The sequence below is a fragment of the Pongo pygmaeus genome, chromosome 8 (assembly GCF_028885625.2).
Source record: "Pongo pygmaeus isolate AG05252 chromosome 8, NHGRI_mPonPyg2-v2.0_pri, whole genome shotgun sequence".
Lineage (NCBI taxonomy): Eukaryota > Metazoa > Chordata > Mammalia > Primates > Hominidae > Pongo > Pongo pygmaeus.
Genome location: NC_072381.2, coordinates 33,982,625 through 34,005,921, shown reverse-complemented (window position 1 = coordinate 34,005,921; position 23,297 = coordinate 33,982,625). Strand labels below are relative to the sequence as shown.

The window sequence follows — 23,297 nt, the reverse complement described above, 5'->3', positions numbered from 1 at the left end:
GAGAGGATCACTTGAGCCTAGGAGTTCAAGACCTGTGTGGATGAAATAGTGAAACCCTGTCTCTACAAAGAAATATAGTTAAAAAATAATAAAATAAAATGGGGTTGGCAAGGTCTACCTTGAAGATTTAATGAGATAATGTATGGAAAGGGCTTACTTAGCAAGGTCCTAACATGTGCTTGGGTAGTTCTGAAGCCATAACCACAGACTTGAAGTCTAAATGATTCTTTAAAAACTCATGCTTTTCCTTTGGTCCTTTCTTGGAGAAAGATCTCCTGTTGTTTAGCTTTTGAGCCATCCTAGATGTCATCCCTGCCTTCAGTTTACCTGTCATTTTCATTTCCTGTCTTTGGGATGGCTCACATACTCATTTCCCCCTTCCCAGCCTCACTTTGGGACGACTTCTCTGCCCTTTCAAGTTTCATAATCAGGAAACAGAAGAGTGATTAGTACATATTTCTAGTCCAGAAGTCCTCTCAAGAAGAAAAACAACTAGAATGATACTGAAGATTACACTTTCTAAGTGAACAAACAATAATATCCATGAAAGATTTTTTAAAGAATTTTATGCGTAACTAGAAATGCTGGGGACTAATGAGCTAAAACAGTTTGGAATTGTATATCAATGTATTCTAGGAAAACACTACCCACAATAAAATATTTTATAATGAAATTTTTTTTTTTGAGACGGAGTTTCGCTCTTGTTGCCCAGTCTGGAGTGCAATGGTGCAATCTCGGCTCACCGCAACCTCCGCCTCCCAGGTTCAAGTAATTCTCCTGCCTCAGCCTCCCGAGTAGCTGGGATTACAGGCATGCACCACCACGCCTGTCTAATTTTGTATTTTTTAAGTAGAGACGGGGTTTCTCCATGTTGAGGCTGGTCTCGAACTCCTGACCTCAGGTGATCCGCCTGCTTCAGCCTCCCAAAGTGCTGGGATTACAGGCTTGAGCCACCGCACCTGGCCTGAAAAATGTTTTTAATTCTACACTGATAATGCAGCAAGCTCAAACCTAAGCTGCAGCTCTACTTGTAAATAGTTGCAATACTGTCTTTCTTTTCTTTTTTTTTTCCAAGACAGGGTCTCCCTCTGTCACCCAGGTTGGAGTGCAGTGGCGCCATCATAGACTGCATTCACTGCAGTCCGGAGCTCCTGGGCTCAAAGGATCACCTCAGCCTCCCGAGTAGCTGGGATTGATGGCATGCACCACCACACCCAGCTAATACTTAAATTTTTTTGCAGAGACGAGGTCTCAATATGTTGCCCCAAGTGGTCTGGAACTCCTAGGCTCAAGTGATCCTCCCAACTCAGCCTCCCAAAGTGTTGGGATTACAGGTGTGAGCCACTGCTCCTGGCCAATATTTTCTTATTATATAAATGACAGTAAGATTTAGATATGCAGAAAAAAAGGAAAAATAAATGTATTTTCAATGAGTTATAGTAAGTTCAAAATTTCAAAATGAAGGGCAAGTATTCAACCTGACACTGATAACATTAGAATCTAATCAAAATGGGATAACAGCAAAAGTTATTTCCTTCCCACCTATTTTTGCATATATCCTGATTGACCACCTGCAAGACTTTTACTATGCTTGAGGTGCTGCTACTAATTTACATCGTAGGCCTGTTTTAGATGAGTCATCCTGTGAAAAAAGCTGTGGCCTCAACTATGTGTAATCTTTTATGCCAAGTAATATTATTAAATGTTTCTTGGAACATCTGACAAAAGGTACATTCTGCTCTGCCAGCCTAGTGCTAGCAAAAATATTTCTCCTTAATAACCCAAGGTAAAGAGCATATATATTTCTGAAAATCAAAAAGTCCTAGGCAGGATGAGAAATCATTTTACATGTTCCTCAGGCTTAAAGTTTGAATTAACTATTGAGTGGCAAATAAGACTCTAGCCTGTTTGTAAAGATCTCCAGAGATGATTATTCCAAAACTTCAGAGACTCATTGCTATTCAACAATTCTTTGTTTTCTTCAAACAGAATTCAAGGGTTGGGTTTATCCTCATTTCCTCCACTGTGAAGCGGAAGAACTGAACACTGGCCTCACCCTTACTACAGATACTTGACATTGACAAAGTGTTCTAAATGCATTTAATTTTCCTCAAGTGTCTGGTGTTTTCTGTACATAGACACACAATCGCCACCTGATGAACCATCCCTAAAGCTTTATCTCTCACTTGAACAATTTCACGCTCTGTTCCTTGCTTCCCTGCAGAACTACCTCTCTCCCTCGCACACACACTAACAATTTTACCTTTCGATATTTCATTTGTTGTAAACTTCCATTTTCTGTATCAGAACTATCATTTTTAAATTGTTCTCATCACAGGCACCAAAATTCAACTTTTTTTCCTCTAGAGGTGGGAGATTTTTCACAAAAATAATGCTTTTTGCCTTTTATTCAAGTTGCTGTTTTCAGTGATTAAAGGAAAACATTCAGGCTGTTTTTAGATGTCTGCTTACTAACTCGATCCTGAGCACCCGTCTACAGAACTCCTGATCGTGCCTCAGCAAAGATACCAATTACTCCAGTTTCTACTGCAGTTGCTTAAGACTAGTGAAAATTGTAGCTGCTAAACTGTGAATGTCAACCAGTGATTTCTAATTCCTCTGAAAATCAAATTTCCCTCACAACTTAGGCTGGCTTCAAACAGCAACAACTACTGTTATACTCCTAATTTAATGTTTTCCTGTCTTCTATATTGCTCCTCTATCCTATTTTTAGCTTCTTGATTAAATTCCAGTGTAGTCTCTTTAAAGATCTGCTCCTCCCATGCCAATTTTAATCAGCAGGGTGTGGGTCCCCAGGTGCACCTTGGCAGATTGAATATTTTTCAGTGCCAAAGTGAAAACGGTTGAGTGGCTTTACTTTACATAGTAACAGCCCAGTAGAATGTGAAGGCCCTTATCAGCAACCAGCTCTCAACCGTCCTGGCTCAGTCAGTCCACTGGCTTTAGTTTTTTCTCTTAGCTTTTACTCTTTTGCCCTTTGATCTTTGCGATTCTTCTCTGAACTCTCATCACCAAGTTAAACAGGTCTAACTCTTTTGAAGGGATTAGTGCTATAGATAGAATTCTTAGAAGGCTCCGTCAGTAATGACACAACAGAGAAAATAACAACGTCTTGAGTGTTAAGGTTACTGACCAAGGCCCCGGGGTAGTTGTCACTGCCCAATCAGGCCAGCGAGACTGACCCAAGGTGCTCAGGTTGGTGGTATCCCAAGGTATTTTAAAGGAAAGGAATTAAAATATGTACCACCACCATCATTTCATAACATGTAGTATTTCAGTTAATTTTTGCATTACAGATATTGTTTCATTTAATTTACTATCCATAAGAACCCTGAGAAAGAGGTTCTCACTATCTCCATTTAACAGATGAAAAAGCTAAGGCCCCGAGAGGAGGTGTTAAAAATCAGAAAGAGATTCCAGGTTTGTCTGACTTCAGAGTGCAAGCTTTTACACCAAATCATGCTGTTCTGCAAAATACCGTCGGCTGGGAAAGGGTTCTCAGCCCACCAGGGTGCTTCGGGGTCCTATTCAAATAGTCAAAATGGTAAATGAAAAAAAAGAAATGGTATATAGCTTGTGGCACAGACTATGAGGTGTGTTCACACTTACTAGAAAATTGTCCTCTATAAACATTGAATTTTCTTCTTCAATGAGTGGTTCTGAGTCAACCAGAGAGATGTAAATGTTTTACAAATGTTTTACAATGGCATATGAGGCCTCATAACTTTGCAGAAACCAGCAGCTTCTATTTCACTTTCCTTACCCCAGTTTAATACTGCTTAGAAGGGTGGGAAAAGGTGACTAGGAATATAAGAAAAAAATAGAGAGGAAATTTATATGGTACCAAAGATATAACATAGAAATATTTTTCTAAAATAGACTTTGGGATGCACGAACAGGATTTCTAGGAGGCTAGATCAAAGTTAGTGGTAAGTTGTCCATGCAGTTTTTGGGTCTGGGAATATTCTTGATTACCATAGAAAGCTTTGGCTGCAATTTCTATATTAATGGGGTCTACAAGCATGCCATTTTCAGACTAACATTTGTCAATGGCTCTATACTGTCAGCGTTCACCTGTCTCTATCAAATCTGTGGACAGATGGTCCCTATTTTGAGTTTATGTAAATTATTTTAGATTAATGTTATAGTTTATCATTTCTGGGTTTTCCATTCTGCCTTTTTCCCCCCGATCCCTTTTCCAACATACCAACATGATTTTGATACTAATTCTGTTTTCCACAATTAACTATCCATGCAGATTATCTGTAAATGAGTAAGTCTCTCAGTACCACCTAGGACTCATTCTTGTAAAACATTTACACCTCTCTGGTTGACTCAGAGCCACTCAATCAAGAGGAAAATTCAACGTTTATAGAGGACAGTTTTCTAGTGTGAACACACCTCATAGTCTATGCCACATACCGTATCATTTCTTTTTTCAGAAAAGTAGATTTTATAAAGATATAATTATAATCACCAAGTATTATTTAATGTCCATAAAAGTACTATTGATACTGTGCTATATTTGTTTCATACTAAAAGTCAGAGTTCTTGGTAAAATAAGTCTTTTCCTCTGAAACTCAGAAATTGCCATATAGGATAATAATACATTGCATATAAACTTCTAATGATAAGCATAAGAATTTGCCTCCTCAAAAAGGGGTGTTATTTTGAGGTAGGTACATTTTTCAAATATAGCCCCTAATTCACTTTCTGCTACTAGAAGTTTATGTTTGGCAGGTGGAGAGATGAAGTGATGAATTTATATTTTCTTTAATGTGTAATTTTGACAACTAAAGTTAGAGCATGTAAATTGCCCTTCGTATTATTTTCATTAATGTTTGTATACTCCAATAATTGTTCAATTATAATTAAACTATGCAGTGTTTCCATCAATTTAAAGAAAAACAACAGAAAAGATTAAGTGGAGTGGGCAAATTTATTCAAAGCATAAAGTTAGAGCAAGATTAGAAGGAAATTCAGGAATATGAAGGGAATTTTATTTGTTGAAATGTTGACATGTAGTACGTATTAATTTCTGTACATTTATTTTTCTTTCTTTTTGAGACAGGGTCTCGCTCTGTCACCAAGGCTGGAGTACAGTGTGACTCAATCTCGGCTCATTGCAACCTCCATCCCCCAGGTTCAAGCAATTCTCCTGCCTCAGCCTCCTGAGTAGCTGGGACTACAGGTGCCCACCACCACACCCGACTAATTTTTGTATTTTTAGTAGAGATGGGGTTTTGCTCTATTGGCCAGGCTAGTCTCAAACTACCGACCTAAGGTGATCCGCCCGCCTTGGCCTCCCAAAGTGCTGGGATTACAGGTGTGAGCCACTGTGCCCAGCCTAATTTCTGTACATTTAAAATGCAGCATTTGTAATATATAATTTTAACTCCATATTATGAAAATGTATAAATACACACACAAGTAGAGTCACATGTAATGGACCATGATATGTCTATCACCCGAGATCAGCAATTATTAATGTTTTATCATGGTTACTTCATTCAACTTTTTCTTCTTATCTCTCTGAGATTTCTGGTTATTTTTATCATTTTTCATGTCATTTTATCCTTATTTCTCTAAAAAACTGTGACATTTTCTTACATACTCACAATACCAGCAAAAAAGTAATGATTTATTAATATAATGTAAAATCCAGTCCATATTCAAAATTCCCCCAATTATCTCATAAATGTCTTTTTATACTTGGTTTGTTCAAATCAGGATCTAAATAAGTTCCACTTATTGCATTTAAGAGTTATGTCTCTTAAATCCTTTTTTCTCTTCATATTTTCATTTATTCATTCTTTTTTTCTTTGAGACAGAGTCTTCCTTTGTTGCCCAGGTTGGAGTGCAGTGGCGTGATCTCAGCTCACTACAGCCTCCACCTCCTGGGGTCAAGTGATTCTCCTGCCTCAGCCTCCCAAGTAGCTGGGATTACAGACATGTGCCACCATGCCCAGATAATTTTTGTATTTTTTCTAGAGATGGGGTTTTACCATGTTGGCCAGGCTGGTCTCGAATTCCTGGCCTCAAGTGATCCGCCTACCTCAGCCTCCCAAAGTGTTGGGATTACAGGTGTGAGCCACCACACCTGGCCTGTTCACTGGTTTTTAAAAAACCTTTTCTATGTGTTTTAACTTTTTAAAAATAATGAACTCATGAGTTTTTATAAATTTAATGTGTTTGAATAAATTGCAGTCATTTTTCCTCTTAGATGTTCCATTTCTCATCTTGGACAGTGGAAGAGTCTTTTCAAGCTGGCCTCATGTTCTTATAATATAACCAAACTAATCTTAAAGAGTCTCTTTGTTTCACACACACACACACACACACACACACACACACACGCACACAATCCATCTTATTCATTTCCTATTTCAAGTTTCAAATCCATGATTTTCCAAGCACCTGGTTGGTATTTCCAATGGACCACAATTTTGATACTAGATGTGCTCATTGTTTCTGAGTTATTAGTGTTTTTAAGTCTTCTCAATGTACCAAAGTAGGAAATAGGTATTTTTTTAAATTGTGGCAAAATACACATAACAAAATTTATCAACTTAACCAGTTTTAAGTATACAATTCAGTAGTGTTAAGTACAGTCATGTTGTACAATCACTCTCCAGGATGCTTTGCATATTTCAAAGCTCTGTACCCATCAAATAACATTCTCCCAGTCCCTCAGTCCATGGCAATCACATTTCCATTTTCTGCCTCTATGAATACTCTAGGTACCTCATATGAGTGGAATCATACAGTATTTGTCTTTTTTTTTTGTGACTGGCTTATTTCACTTAGCATAATGTCCTCAGGTTCATCTATGTTGTAGCATGTGTCAGAATTTCATTCCTTTTTAAGACTGAATGATATTCCATTGAATGTGCGTGCCACATTTTGTTTATGGACAAACAAAATGGACACTTGGGTTGCTTCCACCCTTTGGCTGTTGTGTATAATGCTGCTATGAACATGGGTGAACATAATACCTCTTAGAGATCCAGCTTTCAATTTATTTATGTATATATGAGAAGTGGAATTGCTGGATCATATGGTAATTCTAGTTTCAATTATTCGAGGGACCGCCATACTCTTTTCCATAGCAGCTGAGCCATTTTACACTCCCACCAACAGAGCGCAAGTGTTCCAATTTCTCCACATCCTCACCAGTGCTGGTTATTTTCTGGGTTTTTGTTTTATTTTGTTTTAATAACAGCCGTCTTTATGGGTGTGAGGTGGTATCTCACTGTGGTTTCAATTTGCATTTCTCTAATGATTAGTGATGTTGAGCATTTTTCATGTGTTTCTTGGCCATTTGTTTATCTTCTTTGGAGAGATGTTTATTCAAGTCCTTTGCCCATTTTTAAATTGAGTTGTTAATTTTTTTGTTGTTGAGTTCTATATCTTTGTATATTCTGAACATCATACCCTTATGAATTATATGATTTGCAAGTATTTTCTCCTATTCTGCATGTTGCACTTTCACTCTGATGATTGTCTTTTCAATGTACAGAATTTTTAAATTTTTATGAAGTCTAGGCCAGGTGTGGTGGCTCACGCCTGTAATCTCAGCACTTTGGGAGGCCGAGGCAGGAGGATCACCTGAGGTCAGGAGTTCAAGACTAGCCTGGCCAACATGGTAAAAACCCATCTCTACTAAAAATACAAAAATTAGCCAGGCCTGGTGGCAGGTACCTGTAATCCCAGCTACTTGGGAGGCTGAGGCAGGAGAATCACTTAAACCCAGGAGGCGGAAATTGCAGTGATCAGAGATTGCGCCATTTCACTCCAGCCTGAGTGACAAAAGTGAGACTCCATCACAAAAAAAAAAAAAAAAAAAAAAGTATAAAGTCTAATTTGTGTATTTTTCTTTTGGTGCCTGGTTTTTGTTTTTGTTTTTGGTGTCATATCTAGGAAATCCTTGCCAAATCCAATGCCATGAAGCTTTCTCCCTATGTTGTTTTCTAAGAGTTTCATAGTTTTTAAGTTTAGGTCTTTGATCTGTTTTGAGTTGATGTTTATACATGATGTAAGGCAAGGATTCAATATCATTCTTTCGCATGTGAATATCCAATGTTCCCAGCACCATTTGTTGAGGGGACTAAAATGTCTTGGCACCCTTGTTGAAAACTATTTGACCACACCATATATATGAGGGTTTATTTTTTGGTTTGCTATTTTGTTCTATTGGTCTATATATCTATCTCTATTCCACTATCACACTGTTTTGATTACTATAGCTTTGTAACAAGTTTTGCAATTAAGAAGTGTTTCTTCTTTTTCAAGATTGTTTTGGCTATTCAGGGTCCCTTGAGATTCAATATGAATTGTAGAATAAATTTTTATATTTCTGCAAAAATGCCACTGGAATTTTGGTAAGGATTGCATTGAATCTGTAGATTAGTGCCAGTAATATTGACATCTTAAGTCTGTCCATCCATCAGGATATCTTTTCCTTACCTGTCTTCTTTAGTTTCTTTCAGTGATGTTTTATAGTTTTCACTGTACAAGTTTTTCACCTCTTTGGCCTAAATATTTTATTCTTTTTGATGCTATTGTAAATGGAATTGATTTCTGAATTTCCTTTTGGGATTGTTTATTAGTGTATAAAAACACAACTGATTTGTGTGTGTGTTGACTTTGTATCTTGCAACTTTGATGAACTGATTTGTTAGTTCTGACAGCTTGTATATGTGTAATGTTTAGGGTGTCCTACGTATAAGTCATGTTGTCTTCCAGCAGACACAATTTTACTTTTTCCTTTCCAGTTTGCATGCCTTTTATTTCTTCTTGCCTAATGGCTTTGCTTAGGAATTCTAGAACTATGTTGAATAAAATTGGTGAGAGTGGGCATCCTTGTTTTGTTCTTGATCTTAGAAGAAAAGCTTTTAGTCTTTTACCATTGAGTATGAGGTTAACTGTGGGTTTTTCATATATGGATTAAGTAACAGGAGTTCTACAGAGGTAATAGTCAAGTTGAGATCTGACTGACAAGAAGTAGTCATGTAAAGTGCATTTAAGACAGGGGAAATGGCAAGGACAGAAACTCCAACATAGGAATAAATTTAATGAGGTTATGGAATAGAAAGGTCAGTGTGATTAAAATATAGTAGACAAGGAGGAGATGTTTTTAGATGAGGTCAAAGAAGAGGGGTGGTGATTTTATTTTAAACGCAAAGAAGAGCAACATAATTGTATACACAAAGCACTGTGTTAGGCATACAAACACGTAAGATATGGCCATTGCCCTTAGGAAAGATAGAATTTTTAAGGTCTCTGACAAAAAATAGGTAGTTGACAAATTTTGGAATGACAATTGAAAAATCTTAGCCATGCCTGTTTGTAATGACATATAACTCTGAAAATGTCATATCATTCTTTCCATGTATGTACATATAGTTGTTGAGCGATCAAGGGGGCCTAATAGCACTCCCACACCACCCAGTTCTGTGTCAATTAAGAGACAGACAAGGAGTAACACAGAGATGAAAACACTTTATTACTATTGAAAATATCGATATTGGAGATCATGGCTCACACATGCAGACAGATTGACTTCTCATTCTTTAAAAACAATTTTTTGGCCAGGCGCGGTGGCTTATTCCTGTAATCCCAGCACTTTCAGAGGCCAAGGCGGGCAGATCACTCGAGGTCAGCAGTTCAAGACCAGCCTGGCCAACATGGTGAAACCTCGTTTCTACTAAAAATACAAAAATTAGCTGGGCATGGTGATGGGCGCCTGTAGTCCCAGCTACTCGGGAGGCTGAGGCGAGAGAATCGCTTGAACCCGGGAGGTGGAGGTTGTAGTGAGCTGAGATCATGCCACTGCACTCCAGCCTGGGTGACAGCGCAAGACTCTATCTCAAAAAAAAAAAATAATAAAAACAATCTTTCTCTTTAGAGATAGGATCTTATTCTGTCACCCAGACTGAAGTGAAGGGATGCATCACAGCCTTGAACTCCTGGGCTAAAGTGATCCCCCCATCTCGGCCTCCCTAGTAGCTGGGATTACAGGCACAAGCCACTGTGCCTGGTTTGACTTCTTATTCTTGAAACACCAGAATTACAGACTTGCTTGCCTAGTCACAATGGAGCTAGAACAGGGCAGACACTGTCTGTGCAAAATTATACAAGAGATCAGAGACAGTAAAGTGGAGAGAATAAATTCCAGACTCTGGAGCCAGACTGACAGGGTTCCAATCTTGGTTCCGTAACTTAACAGTTATGCAATTTAACATGTTGTCTCAGTTGCCTTGCTTATAAGATGTGGGTACCTTTTTTTTTTTTGAGACGGAGTCTCACTCTGTCACTCAGGCTGGAGTGCAGTGGCACAATGTTGTCTCTCTGCAACCTCTGCCTCCCAGGTTCAAGCGATTCTTGCGTCTCACCCTCCTAAGTAGCTGGGAGTACTGGCATGAGCCACCATGGCCAGCTAATTTTTTGTATTTTTAGTAGAGACAGGGTTTCACCATGTTGACCAGGCTGGTCTCAAACTCCTGACCTCAGGTGATCCGTCCACCTCAGCCTCCCAAAGTGCTGGAATTACAGGCGTGAGCCACTGCGCCCGGTCAAATGTGGATACTATTAAAATTACTTTGTTGACCAGCCTGGCCAACATGGCGAAAACGCATCTCTACTAAAAATACGAAAAAAAGCCAGGCATGGTGGTGGGCGCCTGTAATCCCAGCTGTTCGGGAGGCTGAGGCAGGAGAATCGTTTGAACCTGGGAGGCAGAGTGAGCCAAGATCGCGCCATTACACTCCAGCCTGGGTGACAAGAGCGAGAATTCGTCTCTTAAAAAAAAAAAAAAACTTCACGAAAAGGATTATGTACTGCAACACATTGGGCATCTTGTTAAACTTGTCTAACTTTTATTTAAAACTGATGATTATTCTACTCCTTAGATGTATTTGAATTTATTTAATCAGAGGATAATTGTTTAAATGTTAAGAATGCAGTTCCATCTATTCTGTAAGCTAGAGATCACACATCAACAACATTTACTGGTGAAATTTCCAATGAAGAGCTTCATTTCCACAAGCCAGTGTTCTGACTATAAGAGAAAAATTGTGTAGTTGACGTTTTTGGCATGTGGAAGCCACTGGAAAATTATAGATAATGAAGGATGTATTTTTATCATAAAAGGAGAAGGGTAATTAAGGACTTTGGTATAAACTTAGCTAAATGAAGAAAATAGTCAGGAATACAAAAGAGTTTAACCATCAAAACTTTTCAGATTAAGACTATTTCATTCTAGTACAATAACACAAAATGCAAAATTCTTTCAACTTGAAACATTACCCAACGGGCAGCCATAAGCAGTTCTAAATAGGGAATTCTTGTGATCATAGAGGGAACAGTCTATGACATCAGCCAACAACAATGCAGAAATCTTAAAGTAGAAGCGTCACAGGACTTGCTCTTCCAAACGCTGCATGGCAAATATTATTAGGAAATATACTTAACATTTATTTATTTTTATTCTCAATGTAAGTAAAAATTTACAATGGTTTTAGTTATGGTGATTTTTAGATATGATTTGAAGTCATTTAAGTCCTAATATGTAAATTGGAATTTGAAATTAAAAGTTCATTTCTCTTTGAAGTTTCTTACCTTGAAAAGTAGACATAAACAGCACACTCTTTAGTTGTGCGGTTTGATCACGAAAGATTCTGCTTTTTCTGTTCTACCTCTTGCAGGTTAAATAACATGCAGTGAAAATCATGTCATAAGAAAATATTTGGAAGCACTATCTGATGTTTTAAATATTGTTTTAGATAAAACTAATCAATATACAACTCACAGTTCCAGGGCAACCACAATGACATTTGTTTAGGCATGTAGTCTATAAAAGAACTAATCGTGTAAGTGCTTAAAATAGTTATTCTTAATGTTTTGTGGTTAAGATCTCATTCAAACCACAGCAATGCAGGTATATATGTATAAGTAAAATTCTGTCTAGAATTTTAGGGGTTTCATGATATCCCATTCATAAGCATGAAGCAAGAACTCTGCCTAAGATAATATGTTGTGGGGATTAATTTGAGCATTGTGCTGGAGGGCAGGAGGGAGGTGCAGGGGAGGTGTTCTTACTTACCCCAAACGCCTTTTTTTAAGTGAAAAGTATCCTTCCTACTCCCTAATGAATCTGGCCTGAAATTGAGCTGTTCCTAACTTAAAATTGCAACTGCTAACTTTCCTCAAGATGCAGTTAAATGAGAAAATAAATAATATTTTTTATAGTCACTAGCTGTAACGAGTTGGCAACATGATCATTTCCTGTAGTGAGTGACCCTGGTTCCTAAAAATAACTCCAGTGCTATTCAATTGCTTATATTGGGCTTTTTTTTTTATTCTTATTTGGGAAGGACATTCTCTTCCACAGCTGAAGGAACTCAGTATTTGAAAAGAGCTGCCTAAAACACTGTTCCCCGTAGGCTGTTAAAAATGTTCAGCATCTGAATGCTGGTAAGGAATGCTCACACCCATTGGAGGCAATGCTGTGTGGACTTGAAAAGGAAAAAATGGGGCCCCTATATATGGAAAACAGGAAGCAGAACCAGTTGAGGAAGGCTTACTCATCTGTGACCCATATTCAAAGCCATAGTCCAGCCACTGTTAGTTACCTAGAAAACGAAAAGACTGAATGGCTAGCCTAAGCTCTAAGGGACACATTGCAAATCAGGTCAGGCTGTTGTGCCATTTTCCACCTTACTTTCAAATAAGCAAAGAAATGAAGCCTCAGTACTGCCTGGTGGATACACTGATACATGCCATACCTAGTCAATTGCTGGTTGCCTGACAGCAAACTTAATTTTTTACAGTTCCTCTGGCAATACTCTGTTATGAGTATTGAGGAGTGCTCACTAAATTGAAGCCCTCAAGCAAAAAAAAAAAAAAAAGTTGCAAATTCAATACACTTCCAGTTTCTCTGCATTATATGACTATTTGCATGTTATTTATACATATGGAGACTGAAAAAGGAGGAACTGGCAGGACTGTCTCACCCCTTCTTGTTTTTCAAAATGTCAATAATTCCCAGGGCTGCTTTACACCAATACACACAGATTCACATTTTTAGAGATGGGTCTCACTGTGTTGCCCAGGCTGGACTATGGTGGCATGATCATAGCTCCTGGGCTCAAGTGATCCTCCTGCCTCAGCCTCCTGAGCAGCTGGGACTACACACATGCACCACCACACCTGGCTAATTTTATTCCTTATTTTTTAGTTGGGGCCGGGGGTCAGGGGCGGGGGTGGTCTCACTACATTGTTCAGTCTGGTCTCAAACTCCTGGTCTCCAGCAATTCTCCCGCCTCAGCCTCCTGAGTAGCAGATTCACATTTTAAAACAGTGATTTTAGTTTCTCAGGTAAAGGAATGGATTTATTCATGATTCAGAAGCACTTCTATGTTAGTATTATAGGATGTTATCAGAGACCTCTATTCCTTCCATCCCTATCCCTTCATCTTTTTGTTTAATGTTTAAAGAAGGAGTTACATTCAAAGTAACTGGAAGTGACAGATGAGAAAAATATATCTAGGTTAGTCTATAGAAACAGTCCTTAGAAAAGTGGCTGAAGACTTACCTAGCCATTGTCAATCAATTTGCTCCAAAGCCATCACATACATTTATTATACAATGGTATTTAAAATCCAAGTCCCATTGATCAGCCAGGGTACTGTTATTAAGAAAAAAAAAAATAAGATTTTTTTCTTAATAAAATCTCCCAGTAGGACATTTTCATCACACAGCAACTGCCTAATTCTTCATACTCACCCCAATGCTGCAACTCATTTTCCCCTTATTATCACCAACGTTGAAATTAGTCTTCACCTATAAACCTGGAACCTGATTTGCAATATATCCTTATGAATCCCCTTTGAATTTCTAAAATTATTCTTCTTATTCCTTATTATCTGGACACTCTTATTTATAGAGTGATCATATAAATTATCATCTATACTAGGACATACTTTTGAGAGTTAAAAGGGGTGCTAATTAATAATAATATAAGTCAAACTAATACAAACCTAGGCATCCAATAACGTCTTTCTTGCTGAGCAACTTTGAAACTTTACTTTGGAAAATGTTAGATGAATAAAGATACATTTTGAAGAGCAAGTAGTAGTCTCACCAGTGACAAAACTAAAGGAAACACCGACTTTAATTATTTGACATAATAATGACTTAAGAGATGGCAGAAGACAATTGATAATAATTGGGAGACAGTGTAGGTAAGGTATGGATTTGTCTTGAATTCAAGATACTTATGATGTTCTATTAGGTTGGTGCATGCAGCCATCTGGTCCACCTTAGACACGGGAAGGCAAGCACCCTCTGGTTGACCTTAGACATGGAAAGGTGAGAGCTATCTGGTTGACCTTACACATGGGAAGGCAAGAGACATCTGGTAGACCTTGCACCAACCTAATATCATGATAAGAGATAGCAATGTGGCTTGCACTATTCCTACTTACCAGGATTTCCTGTTTAGCACGTATGCTGACCAACCTTTGCTTAGAGTATTCATAAATTTCATAGCTCACTGTCCACCCATTATTTGTATGAAATCACAAGTAGACTCGTATTCTTGACCAATGACTGCAGTTTTTAGAGAACATGTTTCTTTAATTTCTTTTTCCTCAAAACTCATGACTTCTGTACACAAATTGCTACCTCATACATCAGTTTAGTCAAGTGCTCTAGCCCGGTCCCAGGAGAGCAAAAGGACCCATTTATTCATTTATCAGATATTATCTGAGCCCCTATTATCTGTCCTCGCAACAGTGCTTGACGATGGTGTTAAAAAGCTCAGTAAATTGTCCTGGAGGAACTAATTTAGTTTAGAGTTCTACATATGTAAATCTCATAATGTTCTTGCAGCAAAGTGCCTCCACCAGTCACGTACAGGGAAAAAAATTCTGGAAATTGTAGTGCAAATCACGCATGGACCAATTATGCTTTTGAACTATACAGTTTTCTGTGCTGAGACTGGGCCAATTCTGATGAATTCTGAACAATGGTAAAACCGATACCTTTAAAATTCAAGAATGTTGAGTTCTAATGGCAGTTGACCATTGAGATAATATAGGAACATCATTTAGCCTCTTAAGCTTGAACATCTATTAAGTAGGAAAAATGGTGCTCATTTCCTAGAGGTCTTCAGATTGGCTAACCAATAGTTTTGATTTTGCTGGTAAGTAATGTGCAAATTTTCTTAGATGTGATCGCTTCATTTTCTCTTATACTGATTGGCAGCAGCCACATGGGCGTTCCAGTCCCTAATCTCCTGCAAGAGAAACATTTCTGTTTCATAAATCTGGTAATTTTTGAGCTCTTTTCCCAACAGGGTGCTGCAGCTCACCAAGTGGAACCCACAGCATTTTCTGCTACCAGGATAGCAGCTTGCCAGCAGCACATACTGAATTACTGGGTTTCAGTATGATTTTGGCCGGTACAGACTTCAATCATCGAATCGACATGCGTCCAGCCATTCTCACAATGAATATTTCCTTCTCTTTCAAACATTCTGTTTCCAGCCCCCATCTTCAAAAAAAATTTTTTTTTTAAAGAGGTGAAACAGAAACTGTACTCCTCAGGAAGAAGCTTTTCCTTCTCATCCCTGTTCCCCATAAAGGTACCTCCAGATAAATCTATCAAAAGCAGGACCCAACTCACCAGGTTTTCTAAAACGTTCCCCAGTCTCACCACCCTTCGTGGCACCCATGGGTTTCCCAAGTCTTCACCTTTCTCTTAGACACAGGCAAGCACATTATCACTCCAGAAAAGCAGTCCTGGCTTAGCCAGTTCCCTTCCAGAAGGACCACGTGGTTTTTGGCCCCATGGAGCCCTGCAGGGTAGGGGGGCTCATGGTCCCGATTTGCCTCGGGACTCAGGGGGCTTCCGAGATGCAGGATCTCCCGGGCTCGAAACGGGACATCAGTGGACAAACGGGAGCGAGGGTCGGACGCGCGGCTCCGAGGAAGCGGAACTTAAAGAACACAGGCCCAGCAGGCTACACCAGGAACGCGCGGCGCTCTAGGGCGCGTCCGACTCCTCCCGCCCTTCGCAGAGGAGGAAACTGAGGCACGGCGACTGTCTCAACGCAGTCCCGGCCCTGCCCTGCCCTCCGCGGCCTCCCTCAGGCGCGCTCCCGCGCGGCCGGTTCCTTTGTCCTGGTCGTGCTTCCTGCCTCCTCCTCCGCCTCCTCCTAGCCCCGGGCCGGGCTGACTCGGCGAGAGAGGAATGCGTTTCCGGAGGGAGAGGGCGGCGGCGGCGGCCTCGGGAGCGGGATCAGACGCGCAGAGGAGGCGGGGCAGCGGCTGGTTTCCTGCCGGGGGGCGGCTCTGGGCCGCCGAGTCCCCTCCTCCCGCCCCTGAGGAGGAGGAGCCGCCGCCACCCGCCGCGCCCGAGACCCGGGAGGCCCCGCTAGCCCGCGGGAGAGGCCCAGCGGGAGTCGCGGAACAGCAGGTCCGAGCCCACCGCGCCGAGGCCCGGACGCCGCGCGGAGAAGGTAGGGGTCGGCGGGCCTCGGGTGTGGGAGCGCGGGCCGCGGCCTCCGGTCTCCGGTGCGCGGCCGCACTTAGAGCCGCCGGCCGGGCCGCGGCGGGACCTTTGTGCCGGGCGTGGGGGCGGGGGCGGGGGCGGGGGCGGCCGCCGGCGGTTGGGGGCTGGGGCGGGATTCCAGGCTAGTCCGGGAGGAAGTCCGCACGCCGCCACCCGCCTCGGGTCCCCGGCGCTGGCAGCCCCCGGGCGCAGAGCCAGCCCAGCCGCGTTCCGAACGTGAGGGTCGCGGGCCTGGGCGCTGTCACGTCGGGGCTGCTGGAGCTGCGGAGGACCGGGCCCGAGCGGCCCCTGACACTTGCGGTCTCCCGCCGGGCTGGGCAAGCGCAGGTGGGAGCCAGCGAGGCCACCCGGGGCTCGGCGTTTGGGACTCGGCGCTCCCCTGGATGGGTCCTGTGCCTTTGTCTCTCGCTCCCTTGCGAGCTGCTGTCCTTGGAGCAGCGTCGAGCTAGCCGTCGGCGCCCGCGACGGGGACTGGTCTCCTCCGGCTGCCAGGAGGCGGCCCTGGGGCCAGCGCCGCGGGCGGGGGCAACGGGAGCCGGGTAGAAGGTGGCCTCGCGGAGCCGCTGGGGACCGGGGGTGCGGTGGCGGCAGTGCAGTCCACTTCCCCGTGCTTACAAACGTCAGAAAGTCGCCGGTCCCTGCCAGGCACCCCGGGACTAGGACGCATGGCCATGGCCAGCTTGTGCTCAGACCCGATCCGCGAGCCTGAGAGCCCGGCCTGTGTCTAGTATCATTTTACCGCGTGTCATTTCTTAGGCTTCATAAATTGTATTGATGAGACTCCTACTCTCTAAGTAACTTTTATTTAATCAAATTCGTGCTTTTGAGTCCAAAACTTTGCACTCATTGGTATGATCATTAGTAAGTTGCACTCTCTAAGCTTCCGTTTCCTCATCTGTGAAATAGGAACAATAATATCTACATTAATAATTCATTTTTATAATAATGACAGTGAGGGCCAAGTTTAGCTCTAGGCATTTTACATTTATTATTTAATTCCGGAACCGCTCTAATGAGATTGGTACTGTTTCGATTCCCATTTTCCGAGTGAAGAAACTGAGGCACAGGGATCAAAAGTAAGTTGCCTGTGGTCATCAGGAGCTCCTGGAGAAGGCATGGGGTCTAGCTCCAGAGTCCACGTTTAAACCACAAGTAACCTTCCTAACTATAGTTGTGAAAATCAAATGCAAAATGTAAAACACTTAGCTTGAGAGTAGATGCTCAATGAGTATTGACTCCTTTTCAGCCCTTCTTTTATAGTAAAAAGATGTTAAAAATATCTCGGAAGGTAATTGGTAACATCATTAGTAAGGTTTCTTTGGGCCAACATGCCACATGGATAATAACTTAGGTGGGTAGAATTACTAGGTTATTTTGTTTTGTTTTGAGACAGGGTCTCTGTTGCCCAGGCTGGAGTGCAGAAGAGCCATCACAGCTCGCTGCAGCCTCAACCTCCGAGGCTTAAGTTATTTTTCCACCTCAGCCTCTTGAGTAGCTGGGACTACAGGCGCCTGCCACCGTGCCCGGCTAATTTTTTTATTTTTTGTAGAGACAGGATTTCACTATGCTGCCCAGGCTGGCCTCAAACTCCTGGGCTCAAGCTGTCCTCTCTCCGTGAGCTCCCAAAGTGCTGGGATTACAGGCGTGAGCCCCTGAGCCTGGCCCTTAGGTTTTTTGTTTTTTTTTTAATTGTAGTTTTGATGCTACAAAAATAACATGCTAGAGGAATTTAGATTAGACATCTTTCTTAAACCACATACGTCCTTTACGATAGGTTATACAGTAGACCAATTTTAGAAATGATTAAGGAACTTTAGTTGGCAGTTAACCTGTTCATTTGTGGACATCAAGGCCCAGAGGGGTCAGGACTTAGAGTCTCACTATAATTCTCATATTTTTAAATAATGTTGACTCATTGATCAATATTATATAAGTGACTGAAGATGGTGAAGTGTTAAATAAAAAACATTGGTATTTTGATTACGGGCATTTGGGGAGAAAGTCATTTTACTTATCCCAAAATTGAGTATGAAGGTGGAAGATGTTATTAGAATGCTAGTTAAAAGGACAAAGAATGTGGTTAATACTTTAATTCTGTAGACAGGAAGCAAATAGACTGTTTAACTGGTCTATGTTGACTTCACACCTAGACCTACAATTTTAAGTGTTTGTGATTTTCTTAACAAGTTCTATATTAAAGTTATTTTTTAATACCCTCAACATTCTGCCCATGAAAAGCATGGAATCAACAATTCTGAAAGTCACTGGATTTAGTAATTTTAACAATTAGGCAGCTTTCTTCTTAGCTTTCTGGTCAGTATAATTTAATTTAAATCAGCCCCGAATTACCATCACGAATGAAAATGTAGTTCTACATTGGTGTTCTTCCTAACTCTGGGAGTGACACTGGGGACATCTGGTCATATTATAATAATGAAAAGTGGTCAAACAACTTAACATGGTGCCAGTTTTCCTAAGCGTGCTTGCCACTGATTGTAATGCTTTTATTGTTTGGCTTCTTGATAAGTAAGTTATGGCTTACAGCGGGGAATAGTATAGTGTCCTGTCTGAAAAAATATTCATTAATATTCTGTAGCTGCTCTGGTTTGCCCTTAACTATGCTGCTAGTGTGTGATAAGCTGAAACATCTTGTAACTGGTAAAAGTTTCAGAGAACTTAACTTTCTGAATATGTAACAAGCTGCATATATCTGAAAGGGTTCATTTAGACTTCTGTTAGATATTAGCAGATTTTCTCATTCTGCAAGAGAGTTAGGATCTGTTAGGTTTTGGGTGGAATCCTGGAGATTATGCCAGGTAAATATGTAAGTATCTGTATTGTATTAGCAGTGTTTACTCTGACTTGGTTTTAGCTTCTGAGAGTTTGGCTGGTTGTTTTTTCAGAGGTGGGAGATACGGAGTAGAGAGGTTAAGATCCAGAAAGGTACATTTGTCTTCTGAATCCTGAAGTGTTATGCTAGGGGTATCTATAGCTGTGGAAAACTGAAAAGATATTATGGTATGTACCCAGGTTAAAGGGGGTACAGTCCGTAAAAGTCAGAATATTAGCAGCCTTCCAATATGTCTGTCGGTAGGTGAAAAAAAAAGTTTCTGTCTTTCAGGAGCTGTGTACAAAAGGATCCAAACTATACTTTGTACATTTGTTATTTTAAAAGGTCAGCTAACTTTAAACTTGCCGTTTGGTCTGTGACTTTAGAAAGTAGAGTTAACTGTATTTAGCAATATGCTTAAGCATGTGCATATCACCTCATGAAACGTGTGTGTGCATGAGAAAAGCTGCCTCCAGTACACATACATATGTATATAAACACATACACACAAGCACATATATGTATGTATTTCTTATAGGACCAATCTCATTGTACGTAATTTCAAAGCACAGGTTGCTATCTCCAGGGATGCATAAAAAGACTCACTGAAGTATAGGGAGAAAATTTTAGGTCTACTATTATGTTTGTTGATCTCATCACTTTAAAGTTTAAAATTTTGATTATGATTGATATCTTACTATATTGCTGTAGAAATACATGTATTTGAATTTATAAATTGCATATATTTTGGGTGCAGGTATGCCCAGAATTTTTTTAGTGATAAAGGTGAGTGGTCAGAAAGCTTTGCAGATCCCTATATGGAGGATGATTTGAGTGGGGTTCAAGAACTACTGTATTTAGGAGGGAGAATTGATAAGACTTGATAAGAGAAATGAAAGAAACCCAGTGTGACACTGGTTTCTGGCTAGGAGGTGCTGTTCACTGAGGTGAGAGGGTGACCACAAGCTGGGGGTGCTGATTGGCTGGAGCAGAGGGGAAATGATGACCTTATGAGGCCAAGTTTTTTTTTCTTAAGGTGATCAAGGGACATAGGTGGAGATGTCTAAACTGCAGTTGAATACACAGATTGAGAGCTTAAAAAAAGAAAAAACTGAGAGATTTCAATTTGGGAATTCTTAGTCTATTGCTGGTTGAAGCTATAGGCTGTGCATGCAAACACCAAAGGAGGGTGTGGAGTGAAAAACGGGCTGAAGGAGGACCTGGGAACACTTTTAATAGTCAAGTGGCGGTGGAGGAAGAGGAATCCAGAAAAGCATTTACCTTCCCCAGTTTCTTCTCTGAACTTCTAATTCCTTTGAGTGGCATTTTTGTGAGTAACATAGGTATTTCTGGGTTTTTCCAGTGATTGGCATGTTTGAGTTAAAGACAAAAAGACTTCATTGGTTACATTCCTTTGTGGTAATTTATTTTCAGATACCTGATCAGAGAAGCAGTTTGATGTAGTAAAGGCTTCTCGATTGGGAGACAGGAAACCTGGGTGTCAGTGCCAGGTCTGCCACTGAATTTCTGTGTGACCTTTGTCAGAGTACTATACTTCCAGAGCATTGGTTTTCACATCTACCCTATAAAGCAGTCTGCATGTCTCTCTCATTCTCTTGTTCAAGGAGTTGGAGGATAGCTGCTGCCTGATGGTAGAGTGCAGTTCTCTCTCCATGAGCACCTTTTTTTTTTTTTTTTTTTTTTTTTTTTTTTTTTTTTTGTATCACCAGAGAGTGTAGGCACTGTGCCACTTACTCCGTTAAGGATACCTGCTAGCGCTGACCAGCAACATCTGTCCCTGTCAGCTCTGCATCAGGATGTAGCTCGGCTGTACATTACGTTTTATTCTATCAGTACATTGAGTACCAGTTACCTGAAAAATGCTTTACTTAGTGGGCATGAATCAAGAAGTTGGCATGCTCTTTGATGTTGAGTTTGTTGTCTAGTTGGAACAAGTTGTGTTCAGTTCAGGAAAACATAAATACAAAAGAGTGTTTTATACAATGTACTGTACCATAAAATACTGTACCATGTAATGTTCCCTAACAGTGTTAGAAAAATCTCAGCGTTGGCTTGTGTGGTTTTGGAACACGTTGTGTAGGAGATGAGGCCTGAGCTTGGAATGGTATGAGCGAAGGTTGGATGACAGATGGGTGTCACATTCAAGGACAGCATGGGAAGAATCCAGTCTAATTTCGCAGATAGTACTTGGCCACTTTGTTACCTATTAGGAGTTATGTATAATATCATATATATCAGAAGGATATATGAAGGCTATATAAAATGAAGGCCTGGGTTCTTGCCCTCCAGCACTAGCCTGATGAGAGACACAGACATGAATACAATTAGTTACAATAGAAGTTTGAATAGAAATAACACTATATTATTGAGCATCACTGAAGGTTTGTCATTTGCTCTGCCGGGCACTATCAAAGCTGTTTTGGAACCACAGAGAAGGAGTAGTTAATTAAGTTGATTGTGGTTGGTGAGGAGATGAAGAGGCAATAAAGGCAGAAAGGAAGAAGAAAAATCAGCATTCTGTTTTGTGTAGGGAGTATAGTTTCAGTGGAGTGATGAGGAAAATATTTACATACGAAATTAGGTATGTACCATTTGAAGTATGGAAGTCACATTTTTCTGTATAAATGTTTATTGAATGAATATGTAAATAACTTAAGCTTTCATAATCTATGAAATTAGCAATAGATTATTCTTCCCTATGTACAGTATTTTATGGTTTATGTATGATTTTCTTCATATTATGATTTCAGTGCTTCTTTTAAAGGGGTGGTACAGGGTCATGTTTGATTATTGGAGGAGGAAATTGGAGTTTGAAAAAGCACATTTGGTAGTATAATGTTATATTAGGAAAATGTTATAAAAAAGTACAATAGGGAGTAAGATTTATGCTTATTAAAGAAGCATGGATTAAAAAGATTGAGAAACGTTTATTAAAGAGTCACTGAGGTTCTTGTTTTAGAAGGCCATGATTAATGAATTGGAGAACAAGAAGCAAATTTGGTAATCATGTAAATTATGAGCTGTTTACCACCTAGAAAGATATTTGCTGATAAGAGCTTTCATATGATGATCGTATTTTATCTTTCCAACAATTAGATACTTTTTACAGCTTACTGATGAGTAAAATGAGAAACTGTTTTCTTCCTATGTTTATCATGGTTTTAAAACATTTATCATACATTTAAAATACTGTATGCACTCCACCACAGACAGGATGGAGAGGAAGATGTGACAAAAGATGTGGTCAAAATTAGTTTTAATCAAGGAAGCATTTTGGAATGATCTGCTTAAAAAGTGGATATAATTATGCAGTTTCAGAAGATAATTCTCCTTAATTGAAATTACGGGGAATAAGTCTTGCTCTCAGGTGCTTATTGATACCATTGATCATGATGGTTCTTTTGCTAGCTGCACTCACAATTATCTTTGACAACTTGCCCCAAAGTGAACTTTCTCAACCAAAACCGTTGCCAACTTCTTTCCTCCTCACAGGGAAAGGCAAAAAAGTCCACAGACATAGAGAGTGGAAAGAAGGAACAGCATACTAGGCTGGTTTGAAAAACAATCAATTGCTAGGTAATAATATCTTACCTTTTGAGTGGAAGGAGGAGCTGGGAATAATTAAGTTCAGGCAGGTTTTTTGCTCATTTTGGATCAGCCCTTCATATTATGGCTTAATAGCTTTGTTTATAGTGTATTTTTCTGCTTTTATTTTAAGTTCATCCTCTGAAGTCTTGAGTTAATTTTGTGCCCCTTTACCCCCATTTGAATTAAATACTTCATTTTTTTCCCGTTTCTCACATAAAGCTATTTTTTTTTCAGGGCAGGGAGGGGCTGGTGGTGGTGGTGG

General features: G+C 40.3%; 1 protein-coding gene across 2 annotated transcripts in view; it reads left to right on the top strand.

Annotated features, from left to right (window-relative positions):
- The first annotated feature begins 16,404 nt into the window (after positions 1–16,404).
- The window catches only part of ITGB1 (integrin subunit beta 1), a 58,151-nt gene continuing 51,258 nt past the window's right edge, over positions 16,405–23,297 (top strand). The window contains exon 1 of one of the 2 annotated variants that reach the window (XM_054435294.2): positions 16,405–16,543. The gene's annotated coding sequence lies outside the window, so the exon portion shown is untranslated. Of the gene's footprint in view, positions 16,544–16,703; positions 16,924–23,297 lie in introns of those variants that run through there. The other variant, XM_063669758.1, reaches the window with a different exon arrangement.